This window comes from Hyperolius riggenbachi, chromosome 7 (assembly GCF_040937935.1).
Source record: "Hyperolius riggenbachi isolate aHypRig1 chromosome 7, aHypRig1.pri, whole genome shotgun sequence".
In the NCBI taxonomy this organism is placed as follows: Eukaryota; Metazoa; Chordata; class Amphibia; order Anura; family Hyperoliidae; genus Hyperolius; species Hyperolius riggenbachi.
This window is the reverse complement of record NC_090652.1, coordinates 151,293,887-151,315,308: the sequence shown is the minus strand read 5'-3', so window position 1 is coordinate 151,315,308 and position 21,422 is coordinate 151,293,887. Positions and strand designations below refer to the sequence as shown.

At 42.1% G+C, this 21,422-nt stretch overlaps 1 long non-coding RNA gene across 1 annotated transcript in view; it reads left to right on the top strand.

The window, feature by feature from the left end:
- The first annotated feature begins 3,055 nt into the window (after positions 1-3,055).
- LOC137525692 (uncharacterized) overlaps positions 3,056-21,422 on the top strand; it is a 41,295-nt gene continuing 22,928 nt past the window's right edge. The window contains exons 1-2 of the long non-coding RNA XR_011022974.1: positions 3,056-3,144; positions 7,515-7,721. This is a non-coding gene — a long non-coding RNA (uncharacterized lncRNA). The remainder of the gene's footprint in view (positions 3,145-7,514; positions 7,722-21,422) is intronic.

Genomic DNA, 21,422 nt, shown 5'->3' with positions numbered 1-21,422 from the left:
TTTTAAAAAAAAAAAGTAGTATAAAATAAGAGGAGGTAATCTTACCTGTCCTGATGAAAAACACCAAATTACTGAGAGGAATTTTTATTTCAGTACAATTGCAAAGGTGACAATGCGTTTCACTGGCTGTTACCCACTTCTTCAGGTCAATTAAAAAATAAGTGCTATCATAATGACTGTATACGATAAATAAAGCATACTTTTGTGATAAGAAAGCCAAATCTAAATATTCAATTTCTGCAGACCAAGACTGCTATTTTGTAAGAGGGTGCTGGTGCTCTGCCTTGAAGTGCTTTTAATCCTCTCCAACGCACTTTGATCCCTTTTCTCTCTCACTAATTTACTGTTGCTCACAATTAATTAGATATATTTAGAGAATTTATTGCACAGGCAAGGCGGTATATAGCAAAGAATATCATTTTTACAGGCAATAACACTCAGAGGTGAATCTAGAAAGGAATGGCTCAGACTTGTTTTTACTGAGAGTCTTTAGACGCAGGAAAAAAACACCACACTTGTGCAGCAAAATTCAAAATGTAAAGTAAATGTAAAAATAATAGGCAGTAGGATTTCAGCCTAATGACACTTAAAACTGTATTGTCCCATTATTATGATCAGAATCATTTATTGCGATAAGTACAAAGGGGGGCTTGTACCCGGAATTTGTTTTGGCTCAAACAGGTTCTGAAAGGAAGGGGGGAAATATCTGAAAGCAAAGAGCTGAGGCTGCCACACTACGGCGCCACCAGGTGCACTTGCCGCTCATCTGTTATCCGTAAGGAGACATGGGGGGCAGAGGGAGGCGAATTGGAGATACACTGTAACATAGCATGTATTTCCTTGCTGGCGGTGCTACTGCTCCTCCACTGCACACCTGCAGGATGAAATGTATGAGCCTGCACAGAAGGGCTTAACCATTGATGCCTTACAGGATATGTTCTTAGCACAGGACTGCTCAACTTAATGGTAAGCAAAAGTATATTACTATACGTGATAATCATGCTACCCCCAAGTGGTAAATTACTTGATGAACCAGCACCCATGTATTATTATTATTATTATTATTATTAGAGTAGGCATTAAGGAAGGGGGGTTAGGTTATTAAGGTTAAGCATTAGGAAGGGGGTGTTTTAAGGTTAATCTTCAGGCGGGGGGGGGAGGGTTAACCACTTAAGCCTATCTGGACGGATATACACGTCCAGTGTAGTTGTGGAGAGTGCACCACCAGTTTGTTACTAAATGAGGCACATGTGGTATCATTTTAATCGTGACGAGTTGTAGAATACATTTTGGTGTGTCTTAAAGCTTTAACACACGTCACATAAAAAATAGGTAGGGATAAACTAAATTCAACATAAAAAAAAGTAATTTTCAAAATTATGATCAAACTTGGGAAAGTCTTAGCAAAACTACAAGAGACATATGTGGTAACATTTTAACCCTGATAAGTTGTAGAATAAAGTTTAAGGGTTGAGGCCCATGTCTTGTGTATTCTTTTTAGTCACAAACTGAATCAAAAGCAATTCAGTTTTCGCTTATTCTGTACCAAAATAAAATATTTGTAAAATGAAAACAAAGTGACAGAATATGAGAGAAAAAAACATATATTGTTACCTTAGTTGGCTTTTTAAATATGTATACAGTGAGGGTATATTACTGTTATTTTTGCAAATAAGGTTTCGTAATCATCAATGGTGTACAATAAGATAGCAAAAAACCTTTATTTCCAAATACAATATTGTCACCATAAATTGTGCTAGGAACATAATCCAAATGTTGTAATAACAAGGATGGATAAGCAAATAAAATGTGTAGGTTTAACTTATACTTAGCACTGTTTATTGTAAGACTATAATGGATGTAAATGGAGAAATAGTGTATTTTTTTTATTTTTTTACCTTAATTTCACTTTAAAATGCAGAGAAAATACGAAAATACGGTATTTACTAAACAAAATGTTCACACACTAAAAGCCTAGTTTGTCCTGAAAAAAAAAAACCCCAATATATAGATCATTTAGCTGTGATAAGGAGTAATAAAGTTATTGGCAAATGAATGGTAGCAGTGTTGATATGTGAAAATTGCTCTTGTCCTGAAGTGATTAAGGTTAGGCATCAGGAAGGAGGTTTTAATGGTTAGGCATCAGGAAGGAGGTTTTAATGGTTAGGCACCAGGAAGGGGGTTAAAAGGTTAGGCATTAGGAAGGAGGGGTTAGGGTTAGACATCAGGAAGGGGGGGTTTAGGTTAGGCATCAGAGGGGGGAGGGTTCTGTGTCAGAATAGGCTTAGGTTTAGTCATAGTAAAATATTGGTAACATTTACCAATGTTTTATTATCGTCATTACCACTGTAAATATGTTTTTGTTTTCATTTGGCACCCTACTCACAATGGTATTTATCATTTAGACTTATATAGACTTCACCCTGCTCCAATTTTTCCTCACGCCTCTATTTCATGCATGCGGCTATGAGGGTACAACATACTGAGGGAGAGCTATGGTCGTAGCACACTGCTATTGTACTGTTGTACAATAGCAGTGTGCTACGACCATAGCTCTCCCTCAGTACCACTTGGGCAGGTCTCATGAAATACCCAAAGATCTGGTCAGCACTACATAATAAAGCTAGCTCCTTTGTATAAAACATAGCACATTATTTTTAAAAAAAGTTTAAATTGGTATTAGCAGCAGTCCACTGTGCAGTTATCTATCTCTTCTCAAACAGATCTTGTAACTTTTTTTGAATCCATCTTTTAGGTGATGCTGACCGGATCTTTGGCGGTAACACTGCACAACAATGAAAACAGAAGTTGAACAAAGTAAAAAAAAAAAAAAGTACAGTGTCCAAGGTATATTCTCTAGTAAAAATATATATAAAATCCTAAACCTTACACGTACCTCTAGACACTCTTTTTCTCACCTTTTTGAAGAGCCAATATGGGATGCACAGAAGCTAAATCTAGACTTTTAGAGCTAGATGCACACCTAGGCTGTTGGCTGAAATTACACAATCTATCAGTTAGCCACTGTTATTGGACTATCGGTTAAACTGATCTAAATTTATTTATTATTCTATTCATTAAATATGTTGTGTTATGTTAAAAGTTCCCTTTTTTTTCCTCCTGAAAAGGCTGCTGTCACTTATGGTATGTTATAGTGCCATGTTTGTGTATGGATGATGTATACAGTGAAAAATATTGAGACAGAAAATCATAAATCTTTCTGAAATATAGCATGTAATATACACATAGCACGCAATATACAAATTATTACAAACTGACACTGGAAATATGTTTTAGTAACCACACAGACAACAACCTATGTCTTGGCTTCCTACTTGTGTTCAAAACCTCACAAAGGAGGAACTCATATGTAGTGCACACATATGCTACTATAACATATAATCAAAGACAGTATTGTGGTATCATAATGATAAAACAGAAATATGGCTAGCATAATCTAATATATAAACTCTTTACAGGGTAACCCATTTTTCTCTTCTCCCTTCCATTGTTGTGGGATTTTCAACTAATTCCAGGTTATGTTTCAGAAGGAGCTTGTGTAGATGATACATCACATGAATTAACCAAACATGTCCTAATGAAAATCAAAGAACATTTGCATTCTTTGGTTTCAACACAAATATCAGTACATGGAATTTTCAGTTTATGCCAAGGTTGTGCTCTAGGTTGTGTAACTAACTTTTGCATAATTTAAACAATAGATCCTACATAATATAAATAATTTATTCCTAATGAAGTCAATGGAAACTTCTATAATTATTTATCTTATGCAAATGAATGATGGGACTTGCCTGTACTACCTTAACTATTTTTGCTAACACATTTTATACTGTATATCAAATAGTACTGAGAAGGCACAAGCAACGGTTGCATCAAAATAGAGTACCACATTTCAGAGAATCTCTATAGATATTCAATGAGATTTGATACTCTACAGAGTACTGAATCTTAGTGAAGCTCTGTAAAGTACACAGATAATCTCATTGAAACTCTGTACATTACCAAATCTTGGTGAATCTTTGTAAACAGTGTAAAGCACTTTAATAGACAAGACCATAACAACTTCTGCATTGTTGGGTCTGTTTACATCCCAGTGTCCTCAGTGCAACTTCTGTTAAAAAAACAACAACAAGAATTTGTGTACATCATTTAAAATGGTTGATCTGCCACACTGTGTTATATCAGATTTGGGAAAAGTAAAGATATGTCAAAAAAAAAACTCTTTGTATTTGTCTGTCTGAACATTTGTTGCTTTTAAAGCCTAGTATACCAATTCAAGCAAACATCCACTGCCTGGTTAAATATTTTCATTAAATATTTATTGCTATTATTATCTTAGTTTTATAGTGTACTATTCTGTTCACAGTAGCATAAATCTCTGTAACTTGTTATATTTGACAGTGGCTCATTAGCTGCCCAAGGTTTGTGACCTCTACTCGACAATATATAATTTTTGGCTTTACACTCTAACCTCGAAAAACCAAAGCATAAGAACTTGATAAATATTTATCCTCGTTCCTCTGTTCATTTGACTTATTGTGATAATTATTAAATTCTATTGACAAACATTAAATCTTGCATCACAGTAATTGCTCTGCCTGAGAATCCACATATTAGTCATACACAGACCGCAGTTCAGTGTTCGTTGTACAGATAATGAGACAAACTATCCTCACTTACTGTACAATTAGCCTGTACAATATTTTCATAATTGCCCTTCTCAGTAGGATCCTGCTAATGTAATCTGCGGTCACAATTGTTATTAACTCCCTCATGGGCCTAAAGAACATTACACTGTAAGAGGTACTATGATGGCTAGTGGGAAACTCACATAAAACCTAATCTGTGTTTTCCATGTCTGTATCAATTTTAGGACATCATTATTTATGTAAGCCATTTTAAACTGTACATTCAGATTGTAAGTAAATGGTCTAAAATAGAATTCATTCATATCAATGAGTGTTCGGTGTGAATTGGGAATTATGTTGCAAATTCGAACACCTCTTGTGCTTCACAGCGCATTTCGGGTGACTCCGATACTTCCTCCTTTTCGCTTTGAAAAGAAGGAAGTATTATTATTATTTAGTATTTATATAGTGTCAACATTTTCCACAGAACTGTACAGAGTATTATTGTCTTGTCATTTAACTGTCCCTCAGAGGGGCTGACAATCGAATCCCTACCATAGGTCTTATGTCTATATCGTGTAGTGTATGTATCGTAAGGGGAAGCAAATTAACTTACCTGTATGGTTTTGGAATGTGGGTGGAAACTGGAGTGCCCGCAGACATGGGGAGAACATACAAACTCTGTGCAGAAAGTGCCCTGGCTGGGATTTAAACCAGGGATCCAGCGCTGCAAGGCAAGAGAGCGCTAACAACTACACCACCGTGCTGCCCAAGTATGTAACACTTTCTGTTTGAAAATGTGACTTTAGATTGTTCTTGTGGAGTGCTTTCTTTTTTTATTTCACATACAATTGTTAACTCCAGTGCCAATCAAAAAGTGAATCGCCAGCCATGACCTTTACATATGACCAAAAAAGTAGTAGTGCATGGCCTTTGCTTTTTCATTGAGGCCACGTGCTCCTTTTATTAAAGTGATTATCTGCAGCAATCTGGTAAATACATTTTTTGTTTTGTTTTTAATAAATAAATAAAACTCTGTTGTAGCCCATGTTGCTGCTCGCTGTGAAAGTAGAAAATCCTTTTTTAATCAATAAGGTGGTAACTAGTGTGACTGCCAATTTATAAATACAGCAATCATCATGAAAAATAATGCTACTTTTCACCCGTGGCCCTATTATGAGATCATCCTCAAGTCAGGAAGCTGCTGTATGTAACTATGGCCCTTATTCAATTCACTTCTTCTCCAAAGTTTTCTATTAGGAATTCATTTTTGATCTTTTTTTTACAACAACTTTTCAGCACTCTGCTACCAAAAGGTAGGTGTAAAAGTATATTTTAAATTATTCTGACTATTTTCTTGCTTGCTGGTAGCTTAAAAAACATTTTATTGATAAAGTGTGATGTGTCAGGAGAAAATTTAGGAGAAAAACATGAATTGAATTAGGGCCTATGAGTGGACCAACCTTAGTAACAGTCAGCTCAGCATTACAAAGCACTAAGTTATCCGACACAACCCTTTAAAGAGTATCTCACACTATACATATTTGCACATCATGTTTAGGCAAGTGCATGGATATTAATAAACACATTGCATGCAGTTTTCCACTAGGAACCCCTTGTAGCTTTCACATTTTGCATTTTCTATTCTGCATCATTGTGGTTTAAATAGCACAGCATGCTATATTATTTTAAGGAAAACAAATAGTTTGATGTACATGTAATTGATAGCAGGCAGAAAAACAAACACATAAAATTGTACACACAATGCATGGAAAAAGGCATGCATTAATGCATAGGGGGATTTGTAGCACACATGTAGATGTTTGATAAATACTAAACATTTTTAAACAACTGTCAAATGATCAGAAAGCTCACATGACCAGAGGCAAAGCTACCTAAGGAAAGCACAAACGCATATTCATGCTTGATTCACACACCTTGTATGTTGCTTGTTCCTCTTCTCATTCCCTCTGGTCATTGTATTCATTCCTTGAAAATTTTGACATTTAGCTAAAGTCAAATTTTCACACAGGAAGAGGCAGGCCTGCGGCTGTGTTCCCTCCTATCACTCTCCCATTCCTTCCTACCCATTCACTCCCCTTAAAAGGAGGAAATAGGAGCGTGATGATAGATGAGAACATCACAGTAAGCCTGTCTTTTCATGTCTGAAAATTTGACCTTAGTAAAAAAAAAAAAAAATATATATATATACATATATATATATATATATATATATATATATATATATATATATATATATATATATATATATATATATATATATATATATATATATATATATATATATATATATATATATATATATATATATATATATATATATATATATTCCAGATATTTAAAGGAGGGATTATGGGGAACGCAAAACTCAGAGGTATGTGGATCCAGTATGAACATACCTCTGTGCTTTCCATAGGTAGCATTTCCTTGGGTCAGGTATCCTTTAAAGTTTCTTGGATCTTGTAGTCAGTATAAGTCAGAGTGACAAGTTCCAGGACCACAGCAATCAGAACACTTGTTGAGCACTTAGCAGGTTTTAAAGATTATGTTGGGCAAGGCTACGTATGATTGAAGAAAATGTTTTTGCCTTTTGACAGGACAGGATACATGGTGAAGAATAGAGGCAGGCTCTACATAAATATGTAAATCAATAAATTACCTTTGTATTACTTGTAAAGTCTGCAAGCTGGAAAAGAAAGATGTGTGCTCTGACAAGGTTCACCTGGCTTTACACAGGCTGCCTAATTGTCTATTGACTAATGTAAAATGGCATAGCATTTGCTGAAAGCATCTGCCTGCCAAAATATGCAGAGTCTAAAACTAACTCACTGCTGTTCCTTGCAGGAGTTGGGCCACGCAAAATCGATTGCATCGCAAAAGGGGCACCACATGTAAGCCTCCTTGTGCCCTCAAGGAATGGAAGCAGCGCTGACACCGTCAAAGCATGTGCACTGCCCAGAAGCACCATAACTGCCCCCCAAGGAGGGGGGTCAGAGAAATGCAGAGACTTGGCCAAGGTCCAGGGGGGACCTTGTATGTTGCCCCCCAAAGGTACTTAATCTATTGTGAATTATGCATGTATGCATGTCTTGGGAGCAACAAACTCCAAAAGTAGAGGAGAGGGGGAAGGGAAGGCGCGGGGCGCAGACAGGCCCCCCAAGAATTTACTTGTAAAGTCTGTTGCTAGGAATGTGTAGCAAATATTTGTATTATTTCAAGACCTTTAAATGTTTTTTAAGCGAAGAATGTATTGCAGCATTTACCAAACACTGATATCCTTGAAAAGCTGCTACTGCTGTCACCGAAGCTGAAGGCATTTGTTTCCAGAACGCCACATGTCTAACCGTGAAGAGCCCATCGACTGCTTGGCTTGTGGAGTCTTACAGGACGAGTTTCCTTTCTTGATTTCACACACATTGCTCCTTATGATTGATGAGCTAAGTTCTCTAGCATGCTCGAAAGAAAATGTGTTTTTATGTTTCACCAGTCAGACTAGGGAGATGTTCTACTATAGTAATAGCTTTGTGTTGTATTTGTTCCAAAATGTGACATGCCATACGCATTGCTGAGGATGACAGAGCTTTCCTCCAGAGCCTGCGCTGGTTGCATATACTGTTTCATTTACTATTTGTTTTATAAAATAAAAAAAAGTTTTTGGTTTGGTGGTGATAAAAGATGACACATCCACAAAGATTTGGAGGAAGACTGAAAAAAGGGAAACTTGTTGCACTTGTTGCCTGAAGGAGTGACGTCTCATTGAACAGATGCAGTACAAATTCTAGATGGTGTCAATGTAAAAAAAAACAAGGGGCTTGATTCTAGCTGGATAGTAACTATCCATCATAGTAACAAGTCACCATCATTACTGATGACTTGAGCATAAGAGGACTGGCAAACCTCAACTGATTTATTAAAAACTGTCATTTACGAGGTGGTGAAAGTTTGCAGTTCGCAACTGGGTCATATTAAGCGTATGTATATGTATGCCGCTGACGAGCTGAGTGCAGGGTGAGCCGACTGACAGCTCACCCTACTGCCGCTCAGATCCCTGACAGCGTAAAGTACTATTCCCCCTCTGAGTTGTCACAACTTATAAGGAGTTGTACCATATTTCGAGGTTAGGCAATTGCTGGAACCCCAAATTACCCTTACGCACCCTATGCAGTATAACATTACTGCTATGGAGCACCTAGTTTCAGCACTGAGCGGTGTGCGCCAAAGCCACCTGCTTCACATATTATACCTTCCCAATATTTTATTTGTGATTGTTTGATTGCATCCACATGTGGTGCAGCCATGGCTCATTCTGTTGATAATTGCAAGCTGTCCTGAATTCACAAAAACATTTATTTGCTGCGGTGACTGCCATCACATAGTGGTTAGTATGGGTTTAATTTATTATAGCACTAGTAAGGTTGAGGACAGTCATTCTGCAAATCAATACAGGATTTTTTAAAAAGTGCATGCTATTGGATGGCAAGTGTTTGCAACCATTGCCTGGGGTTTATCAGGACATAGTGCCGTTCCTAAATTTGTGTTTGTGTTGTTGTAGTTCTGAAAATGAATCCTTAGCAAAAACATTTTCTTCCCAGTGATCCAAGACAAGCCAAATTTATATTGTGCTTTTTTCCTGGCGGACTTAAAGTGCTTGAGCTGCAGTCACTAGTGTGCACTCAGAAGGCAGTAGCAGTGTTAGGGAGTCTAGCCCAAGGTTTCCTTACTGAATAGGTGCTGGCTTACTGAACAAGAAGAGCCAAGATTCCAACCCTGGTCTCCTGTGTCTGAGGCAGAGCCCTTAACCAGTACACTTTCCAGCCAGTAGTGGGCCAGTGTCTGACTCACAGGCAAGCAGTAGAGCTCAGGCTGGGTTCACATATGACATAGCGGGAAAAAGTAGCGTTTTTGTATGGTGCGTTTGCGATTTTCTACTGTGTTTTACCGCATTTTTGGGGTTTTTTGCGTTTGAGTTTTTTTACGCAGATGGGTTTTCATGTGTTTGCAGTTTGCTAATGTAAAGCGCATATGCATTTTGTATGCGTTTTCTTTTTTATTTATGCAAATCACTAGGAAGACAACAGGAAGCAGAAACATATCAGAGATCTTTATTTTTTAATTAAAAACACATTAAAAAACACATGAAAAACACAATGCATATGCGTTACCATAGATTTTCATGATGTGCGTTTTAGCAGCCATCCTGCATAATATGCAACACTACCAGCGTTTACGAAACACATACTATTAAAATGCAGTTTCTTCTGCGTCTGTAAAGATCGGTGTAGCAACACAGATCTCTGATTATGTGTGATCTGCAGAATCACCAATAATACAGACGTTATACCTGATTATGTGGTGATCTGCAGTATCACCAATAATACAAGTATAGCTGGTAACCAACAAAGTATGTAGTGCTTGGTGCAACAGTAACAGAATAGTTTAGCTAGACCTCACCAGAGGAGCTGGTGGGTACTGTTAGAACACAGTAACTGATTAGTTTGACTTAACCTCCTGGGGGATACAATTATATCGCCCAGGAGGTGGCGCAGCATTATTTTTTTTAAAAAAAATTTTTTTAAATCGTGTAGCGAGCCCTGGGCTCGCTACATGATAGCCACTGTGCAGCGGCATCCCCCCACCCCCTCCGATTGCCTCCGGCAATCAAAGCAAACAGGAAATCCCGTTCAGAACGGGATTTCCTGTTTGGCTTCCCCCGTCGCCATGGCAACGATCGGGATGACGTCATCGACGTCAATGACGTCGTGACGTCAGAGGGAGTCCCGATCCACCCCTCAGCGCTGCCTGGCACTGATTGGCCAGGCTGCGCACGGGGTCTTGGGGGGGGGAGCGGCACGGCACGGCGGGTAGAGGGGAATCAGCGCGGAGCGGCGGCGATCGGTATATACACGCAGCTAGCAAAGTGCTAGCTGCGTGCAACAAAAAAAAAATTATGCAAATCGGCCCCCCAGGGCCTGAGAAATCCTCTGTGGCGGCTTACCCCGAGCTCAACTCGGGATTATCCCCCAGAGGGTTAACCTCACCAGAGGAGCTGGTGGGTACTATTAGAACACAGTAACTGGTAGTTTGGCTTAACCTCACCAGAGGAGCTGGTGGGTACTATCAGGAGAGCACCTCACCAGTGACAAGGGCTCACTGGTGAGTAGAGAGGTCAGACAGGCTATGATCAGTAACGAGCGAGCAGGCACAGTACAGAATCAACAGACAAGAGAATAGTAAGATATCAGGCAGGGTTCAGCAACAGAGTCAGATGTACAGGAACGATAAGCAAGAGCAGAGTCAGAGGGTAGCAAGAGTCATACACAGAATATCAATAACAGTATACAATAATCCTAGTCTTGTGTGAAATCCCTGGTTTCCTCCCAGATCAAAGCACACCGGATACTATCTAAGGTCTGAGCGCTAGCACATAAGTATTCGCAACAGCAGACAAGTTGCGAGTGAACAGAGAAGGCTTATGAAGCAGAGGAGACCCCATGGCCGCGCCCACAACAATCAGCCAATCCGGAGGGCCGTGCGTCTCCTCTGACGTCAGCCGACCTGCCGGTCAGCTGATGCGCCTCCTCCCTGCATAAAGGTCCTGTCTCCGCGCGCACCCGCCCGCGCGATACGGCAACTCTATGTGCAAACCACAGACCCGTCCTCGGCGTACTAGACGCCAGAGGCACGGGCGATGTCCCTGAACAGGAAGGCAAGGCGGCTGCGGAAACACCCTGCATGTCCACAGCCGCCATTACTGCGGATGTTACAGTAGGAGCTGGTGGGTATTTAATCAAAAGAGCACCTCACCAGTGGCAAGGGCCCACTGGTGAGTAGAGAGGTCAGACAGGCAAGGTTTGGCAACTGAGAGGCAAATACAGTACAGAAACGTGAGGCAGAAGAATAGTGAGTTATCAGGCAGAGGTTCAACAACTAAGGTCAGATAGGCAGAAGTACAGAATCGATGAGCAATAGCAAGGTCAGAGTATAGCCAGAATCATACACAGGTAATCAGTAATACAATATACAATAGTCCTAGTCTTGTGTGAAATCCCTGGTTTCCTCCCAGATCAAAGCACACCGGATACTAGTCTAAGGTCTGAGCGCTAACAGCAGACAAGTTGCCAATGACCAGTGAAAGCTTAAGAAGCTGAGGAGAGCTCACAGCCGCGCCCCTACCAATCAGTCAATCCGAGCGGCGTGAGTCACCCCTGACGTCAGCCGACCGGCAGGTCAGCTGACGCGCCTTCTTCTTCTGCATGCATGTGACAAGCAGGTACCCAAGACCTCTCCTCTGCACTATACCGTTTCCAGTGGACTAGGTACTGTATGGAGTTACGCACCACCCGAGAATCCAAGATCTGCTCTATCTCGTACTCTGGTTCTTCATCAATCACCACAGGGGGGGGGGGGGGAGGGATCCACATGCACAGCATATTTCAAGAGGGACACATGAAACGTACCACCCCTGAAACTGGGTGGGAGCGAGACAACATAGGTAACCTTGTTGACCCTTTTGGACACAGGGTATGGCCCTATAAATTTGGGACCCAGTTTAGCAGAAGGTTGCTTTAAGGCCAAATGTCGAGTAGAAACACACACTAAATCTCCTGGAACAAAATTCCATTCCATAGCGTTTCTTATATGCCTGTCTTTTCTGGGTAGCAAAAGCCTTTTTTAAGTTCCCTTTGACTTTCCCCCAGATCTCCTTTAATGTCCCTTGCCAGTCCTCCAAGGCCGGGAAAGGTGATGAGTCTGACACCACCGGCGGAGGAGAGAATTTTGGTGATCTCCCCATTACCACCTGAAAAGGGGAGAATCCCGAGGAATTACATTTCAAATTTTTATGGGCAAATTCTGCAAAAGGCAAGAATTTGACCCAATCCATCTGAGCATCAGCTATGTAACATCTAAGGAACTGCTCTAAAGACTGGTTGACCCTTTCGGTCTGCCCGTTAGTTTGTGGGTGGTAGCCGGAGGAAACCGATAGATTCATATGATGACAGAAGGCCCTCCAAAACCTGGACACAAACTGGACTCCCCTATCTGACACCACATTTTCCGGAATTCCATGCAGTCTGAAAATGTGATGGATAAAGAGCTCTGCCAGCTCCTGTGCAGTGGGGAGTCCGTCCAAGGGAATAAAATGGGCCATCTTGCTGAACCTATCGACTACCACCCATATGACTGTTTTACCTTCTGATCTAGGCAGTTCGCCCACAAAGTCCATGGACACACGGGTCCATGGCTGCTCAGGCACCGGAAGTGACTGTAAGGTACCCACAGGAGCCCGTCTTGACGACTTACTCCTAGCACATACAGAGCAATTACCGACAAATTCCTTACAATCTGACACTATGGAGGGCCACCAGACACAACGATCCAACAACTCCTGGGTGCGAGCAGTCCCTGGGTGACCGGCATTTTTATGGGTATGGAAGGCATGAAGAATCTTAAATCTGAACTGCAATGGTACAAATAGAACCCCCTCTGGTTTCCCTTCATGGACCTCTTGTTGGAATGGGCTTAACGTAGGTACCCAATCCACCCAGGTATCTATCTCAGGGGGTTCAGAGGACGACTCAGAAGTCCCCTCCACTTGAATCTCGGTGGCGGCTATGGTAACTTTCTCCAAACAATGATGATGACAATAAGGAGACCAGTTCAATAACTGTCTGGAACTCCAGTCAATCTGAGGAGAATGTTTTTTAAGCCACGGCATACCCAGAATGACGGTAGAGGTGGACATCTTGAGTACCAGAAACTGTATTTGTTCCTTATGTAAGACCCCTAGTTGGCATAATAATACAGGAGTCTGGGTGATGGACTGCTTAATTAGTAATGGGGAATCATCCACTGCTGTAATCTGCACCTGTCGTCCCACAGAAGTTAAAGGAAAACCGAATTTGATAGCAAAATCATAAGCCATAACATTCACAGCCGAACCCAAGTCTATAAAAGCCTGGGTGGAGTGAACCTGCCCCTCCCAGGTGATAGAGCATGGGAGTAATAGACGTTTATTGTTTAGAGGTAAGACTGGATCGCCTAGGGTAGTACCTGCAGCTACTCCTAGGCGATAGAGTTTTCCGTCTTCTTGGGAAAACCAGATACCATATGTCCTTTCTCAGCACAATAAAGACATAATTTTTCATTGCGTCTACTGTTTTTCTCGACCTCTGTGAGCTTGGTTTGCCCAATCTGCATTGGCTCATCATGAGGTGGAGAGGAAGACACTGGAGCCGAAAAGGTACCAGAAGTAAATCTCCCTGGTACTTTACCCCGAGCTTGCTTTTGAAAGCAAACTCGCCGATCAATTTTGATAGCCAGTGAGATGGCCTCGTCCAGTGATTTAGGTTCGGGGTGCCCCAACATCAAATCGGCAACTGCATCAGATAACCCCGATAAAAAGCAATCTAAAAGTGCATACTTCCCCCATCTGGCTGACACTGCCCATCTCCTAAACTCAGCTGCGTAAGTTTTGACAGGAATATACCCCTGCCTGAGGGTCTTTAATTTCCTTTCTGACGTCATTGCTAAATTGGGATCATCGTATATAACGGCCATTGCCTTAAAAAAGTCGTCAACTGAGGCCAAAGCCTCATGCTCCTGAGGGAGACTATAAGCCCAGGACTGCGAATCCCCAGATAATAATGTCTTAATTAATGTAACTCCCTGACGTTCTGTACCTGACGATACTGGCCGTATCTCAAAATATGATAAACACCGGTGTTTAAAATTTCGAAAATCAGAGCGATGCCCCGAAAATTTTTCAGGAGGGGGCATCTTGGGTTCTATCACATGAGGGGAGGGTCTTTCAAACGGTTAACTGTTTGAATCAGCTGGTCAATCTGGGTCTGCTGCACATTAACCGTTTTGATGAGCTCATTAAAGGACTTACGAGGCCAAGTACGGTAAAAAAAAATAAAAAAAGTTAGCTACCTGGATCAGCTTGTAAAGCACGGAGGACGCCGTCTGCGCCCTCCGTGCCATTCCGCCTGGTCCCCGCCGCCGAACAGCCCCCCGAACAGTCCCCGACCGCGCGGCCCGGGTCGGGCTCCCCAGCCTGTACCAAGATGGCCGCCGGAGCTGGCCGCGGCTGCGCAGCCCGCATAGCTGCGAGTGCGGCTGCGCAGCTCTAAGGCCAACCCCCCGATCTGCGCTACTGTTACGTGATCGGGGGGTTGGCCTTAGAGCTGCGCAGCCGCACTCGCGGCTATGCGGACTGCGCAGCCGCGGCCAGCTCCGGCGGCCATCTTGGTACAGGCTAGGGAGCCCAACCCGGGCCGCGCGGTCGGGGACCGTTCGGGGGGCTGTTCGGCGGCGGGGACCAGGCGGAACGGCACGGAGGGCACGGACGGCGTCCTCCGTGCCTTACAAGCTGATCCAGGTAGCTAACTTTTTTTTTTTTTACTGTACTTGGCCTCGTAAGTCCTTTAACGGTGGTAGCCGGCAGATCCACCTGATTGCACAGTGTCTCCATATTATTTCTGGTCTGCTGTTCTGTAACGATTGCTGTAGCACACAGACGTCTGATTATTGTGTGAGCTGCAGAATCACCAATAATACAGACTCTATACCCGATTATGTGGTGATCTGCAGTATCACCAATAATGCAAGTATAGACGGCTGAGAAACAGAGGTGTAAAGTGTTTGGTGCAACAGTAGATTAAATGGATAGATCTCACCAGAGAAGCTGGTGAGTACTATTTGAAACAACAGTGCTAGACCTCACCAGGGGAGCTGGTGGGTACTAGCTGCAATAACAGTGCTAGCCCTCACCAGGGGAGCTGGTGGGTACTAGCTTGCAATAACAGAGCTAACCCTCACCAGAGGAGCTGGTGGGTACTAGCTGCAACCACAGTAATATAAATAATAGGTCTTTACCAGAGGAGCTGACAAAGTACTAATAACAGGAGTGACAACAAAGTTTGGCTAAACCTTACCAAGGGAGCTGGTAAGGTACTATCAGCACAAGCGACTGAATAGTTTAACTAGACCTTACCAGAGGAGCTGGTAAGGTACTATCAGTCACAGGAGCTGTATAACTGAAACTAAACCTCACCAGAGGAGCTGGTGGGTATTTAATCAAAAGAGCACCTCACCAGTGGCAAGGGCCCACTGGTGAGTAGAGAGGTCAGACAGGCAAGGTTTGGCAACTGAGAAGCGAATACAGTACAGAAACGTGAGGCAGAAGAATCGTGAGTTATCAGGCAGAGGTTCAGCAACTAAGGTCAGATAGGCAGAAGTACAGAATCGATGAGCAATAGCAAGGTCGGAGTATAGCCAGAATCATACACAGGTAATCAGTAATACAATATACAATGGTCCTAGTCTTGTGTGAAATCCCTCGTTTCCTCCCAGATCAAAGCACACCGGATACTAGTCTAAGGTCTGAGCGCTAACACGAGTGTATTCGCAACAGTAGACAAGTTGCCAATGACCAGTTCAGGCTTAAGAAGCCGAGGAGAGCTCACAGCCGCGCCCCTACCAATCAGCCAATCCGAGCGGCGTGAGTAACCTCTGACGCCAGCCGACCGGCAGGTCACCTGACGCGCCTTCTTCCAGCATAAAGGTCCTGTCTCCGCGCGCGCTATACAGCGACCCTATGAGCCCGAGACAGTACCGTTCCCGGTGTGCTAGACGCCGACGGAACAGATGAGGCCTGAGAACAGGGAACAAAGGTGGCTGCGGGTAAACCCTGCGTGTCCGCAGCCGCCATAGTTGCAGATGTTACACCTATATTGACTTTCTCCAAACAATGATGACGGCAGTAGGAGGACCAACTCAAGAGTTGTGTGGAACTCCAGTCGATCTGACGAGAGTGTTTTTTTAGCCATGGCATACCAAGAATTACAGTGGAGGTGGACATTTTCAGAACCAGAAACTGTATTTGTTCTTTATGCAACACTCCTAGCTGACATGTTAGCACAGGAGTCTGAGTAAGTGGTTGTTTCCCCTGCAATGGTGAGTCATCCATTGCTGTAACACCACTTGGCGTCCCACAGAAAAGAAAAGAAAACCAAATTTAATGGCAAAATCATAGGCCATCACGTTAACTGCAGAACCCGAGTCTATAAAGGCCTGGGTGGAATGAACCTGAGCCTCCCAGGCAATAGAACATGGGAGAAGTAAACGATTGTTTTTTAGAGGTAAGACTGGATCGCCTAGGGTAGTACCTCCAGCTACACCTAGGCGGTAGTTTTCCGCCTTTCTGGGACAATTTGCCACTATATGTCCTTTCTCTGCACAATACAGACAGAGTTTCTCAGCACGTCTCCTGTTCTTTTCAACCTCCGAAACTTTGGTCTGTCCAATCTGCATTGGCTCATCCAGAGTTGGAGGGGAAGGAACAGGAGATGAAAAAATACCAGAAGTGATTCGTCCTGGATTTTTACCCCGAGTTTGCTTTTGATGGCGAACTCGACGATCAATCTTCATTGCCAAGGATATAGCCTCATCCAAGGACTTAGGCTCAGGGTGACCTAACATCAAATCGGCTACAGCATCAGACAATCCCGTCAGAAAACAATTCAGCAGAGCATACTGCCCCCATCTGGCTGTTACTGCCCACCTTCTAAATTTGGCTGCATAAATCTCGACAGGGCTCTTGTCTGAGAGTCTTAAGTTTCCTCTCAGATGTTGTAGCCAAATCAGGATCGTCATATATAACTGCCATAGCTTTAAAGAAATCCTGCACAGAGGCCAAAGCCTCACTACCCTCGGGGGGGGGGGGGGGGGGGGCTGTAGGCCCAGGACTGTGAATCCCCAGTTAATAAGGTCTTTATAAATGTAACCCTTTGACTCTCTGTACCTGAAGATACTGGCCGTAACTCAAAATATGATAAGCACCGGTGCTTGAAATTTCGAAAATCAGAGCGACGCCCCGAGAATCTTTCAGGAGGGGGCATCCTGGGCTCAATAGCTTGAGGGGAGGACACTTGTGCATTAGAACTCCTAAGATGGTTAATTGTCTCAGCCATTTGGTCAATCTGGGTTTGCTGTATGTTAACCGTCTTGATGAGATCGTTAACGGACGTGGTCAAAATTTCTACCCAACTGCACAGTGTCTCCAATTTTTTTCTGGTCTGCTGTTCTGTAATGATCGGTGTAGCAACACAGATGTCTCATTATGAGTGATCTGCAGAATCACCAATAATACAGACGTTATACCTGATTATGTGGTGATCTGCAGTATCACCAATAATCCAAGTATAGCTGGTAACCAACAAAGTATGTAGTGCTTGGTGCAACAGTAACAGAATAGTTTAGCTAGACCTCACCAGAGGAGCTGGTGGGTACTATAAAACACTGCAACTGATTAGTTTGGCTTAACCTCACCAGAGGAGCTGGTGGGTACTATTAGAACACAGTAACTGATTAGTTTGACTTAACCTCATCAGAGGAGCTGGTGGGTACTATTAGAACACAGTAATTGATAGTTTGGCTTAACCTCACCAGAGGAGCTGGTGGGTACTATCAGGACACAATAACTGATAGTTTGGCTTAACCTCACCAGAGGAGCTGGTGGGTACTATCAGGAGAGCACCTCACCAGTGACAAGGGCTCACTGGTGAGTAGAGAGGTCAGACAGGCTATGATCAGTAACGAGCGAGCAGGCACAGTACAGAATCAACAGGCAAGAGAATAGTAAGATATCAGGCAGTGCTCAGCAACAGAGTAGTCACAACAGCAGACAAGTTGCGAGTGAACAGAGAAGGCTTATGAAGCAGAGGAGACCCCACGGCCGCGCCCACAACAATCAGCCAATCCGGAGGGCCGTGCGTCTCCTCTGACGTCAGCCGACCGGCCGGTCAGCTGATGCGCCTCCTCCCTGCATAAAGGTCCTGTCTCCGTGCGCGCGTGATACGGCAACTCTATGTGCAAACGACAGACCCTTCCTCGGCGAATTAGACGCCAGAGGCACGGGCGATGTCCCTGAACAGGAAGGCAAGGCAGCTGCGGAAACACCCTGCGTGTTCGCAGCCGCCATTACTGCGGATGTTACAGCGTCCCATAGACTAACATTGCTGCATAAAACGCAGCGTTTCCCGCAATGCTAGCGTTTCTGCTATGTGTGCACCCAGCCTCAGTGATGACTGTAATGTGTTAATTACAATTTTGCAAAACTTCACGGAATTTTCTTACTTAGAATTACAATATTAATGGAAATATCATAATCAAGAATAATTATGTGAAATTTCATATAATTACAACCATACACAAATTGTTCGCAATTATGATCGTTTCGTGTTAAAATTTTCATAATTTTCATAGTTACGAGTATATTTTTGGTAGAACACAAAATTATGATTTCTTGTTACCTGTAATTTTGTCAAATTTTCTTGTTTTAAAAGAAATTACAAAATAACAAGTAACACAAAATTATGATTTACCGCAAAAATTATAAATTATCAAATTACAAATTTTCTGATAATTACAAATTACAATTGTGTGTTATAAAATTGCAAATTTTTTGTCGTAATTACGAAAATGCTAAATTTTGGCTCATCACTTGTAGGGCTGCACACGGTGAAGCCCAAAGGTGCCCATTAACGATACAATTTTTCACTAAATTCAATCTTTTGATGCTATATTAATGATCCTAACGAATCAGAAGGCAATTAATGATTGTTCACATTTACTGAACGATTCTTTCTTCAAATTTGATAATAAAATCCAACGCTTGAATCATTTGTATAGGACTTAGCAATCGAGCAAAGAGTGAAAAAATTGTACTGTTAATGGGCACCTTTACCAACTCAGTAGCTGGCACTATTGTTTTTTCTTTTTCTCAGTTCAAAAAAAAAGTAGTTGTGTGTAGTAGATCTGCCAGGTACAGTGTACACTGGTAGTCAGATGAGAATCCAAATACGAATGTGAGCTTGACCCCACCTTCTGGCAGCCAGATCTTTGCAATGTTATAATGGCCAAGCTATGTTGTGATTGGTTAGAGGTTGGGAGGGAGGGAGCATGACTGACATAATAGGGGCATGCCATGAGCACCCAGAGGTGTGTCAAGGTGCTGCGTAATATATTGGCGCTTTATAAATACAATAAATAAATAAAATAAAATAAATAAGGTGGGAGGAGAAGTGGCAGGTTGGAAATGTATTTGGCAGCCCAATGAATGAGGCATGGTTGGACTTTCAGTCAAGTTAATGGACTCACTGAAGAACAGCAGAGCCTCGTCAGTGACCGCAACCTCACTGCTGAGGTGGTAAAGACTAATGCAGCCTAACATCTGGTTAGCTATGATGCAGTCCCGCATACATGATGTCTTGGCATAGACATTCTGACTGAGTAACAAAAAAAAGTGCTACAGGTTTATCCAATGAGCTGCAATTCAGAAATGTTAATTCCTTTCAGCAAGCCTTGCTATGATTCACTATAACCCAGGTAATGGTTTATGTTTTTGGACAACCTAATGCCTTTTTCAGACAGGAGGCTGAACTGCACACCTGTAGGCCAGTTCAGCCTTCTGGCTGCCACCCACGAGCGCCATTCGGGTGCAATTTGAATAAAATTCTTCAGAGAATTTTATAAAAGCTAAACCATTAAATATCAAGATAAACAGCCACCCCATGCAGTTAAGACATGTCTGCAAGATCAGTTTCAGAGAGGAGACCCATGTTGGCAGTTTTGAAAGGTTTACTTTAAAAATGCACATTAGTCTTTTTGAACATTGAGTACTGTATTGCAAGCAGCTTACCCAAGACTTCCCTTTGTAGCTTGCTCATATTAGCTTTCTTTTTTCTTCTTCTCCTGACTAGGAGTTTCCTGGTACATTAGGTTGCCATGTCTCTGCAGCCCTTGTCATACATTGAAAAGCTAACTATCTTATCAGGATTCCATTTCGTTGAATGAGAAATACATTATATTAGGAGAAAGCAGTTCTTGGAAGCCAGCAAATTCTTCTACCATGATCCACAGGTTTAGACTACGAAATTAAAGCATTGCTTGTGTCTGGCTTGAGTTGGGGAAAGAAAAACTAATCAGTTGGAAGCAGAGCTCTGAGATGCCGGAGCTATCTCCCTTACGGATTTCTCATTTATTAGCTACATGAACTGTTGGTTTTGGCCTACAATGACACGGAGTGCGACGCTTGATTAATTCGTTGTCTTCCAATTCACAAGGACATTTTAAAGTCTGCTGTCTTTTTATATATATATATATATATATATAAACCTCATTAGCATACTGATAAAAAATGATTATGTTTGGCCTCTGTATTGTGATGGAACAGAAGACAGGACAGGAGAAAAACAAAAAAACTAAATAAAGCTTCCAAAACTGCTGTTGATAAACATCATAAATCATAAAACAATATTGTTTTTGGAAAAGAAAAAGGAAATTGATAAACATCATAAATCAAAAAACTTGCGACACGTATATTTTAAATTAGTTGTGGAAATAATTGATCATAATTCCTCATTTCTACTCGGCCAATGTTTAAAATAAATGGTGGTTCTCTAATATTTGTCATTAGCAGCAATACAAATGGTTGCGCAGCTGATCAGTACCGTAATTACAAATCATGGGGCTAACCAAGAAATCTGATGGGGCTCACCCATGTTAACCCTCCCCTATATGACAGTTCTCACAGCCAAGGCTCACCTGCCAAGGGTTACATAAACAGTTTGGCCATGGTAACTCTTCTCACCTGTAATGAGTTTGACTACAATCTGGAGGTTGAACAGAATATCCAAGCAGCTCCAGGTGACCCAAAACCATTAGGAAAGTATAGAGGACTGAAGAGAC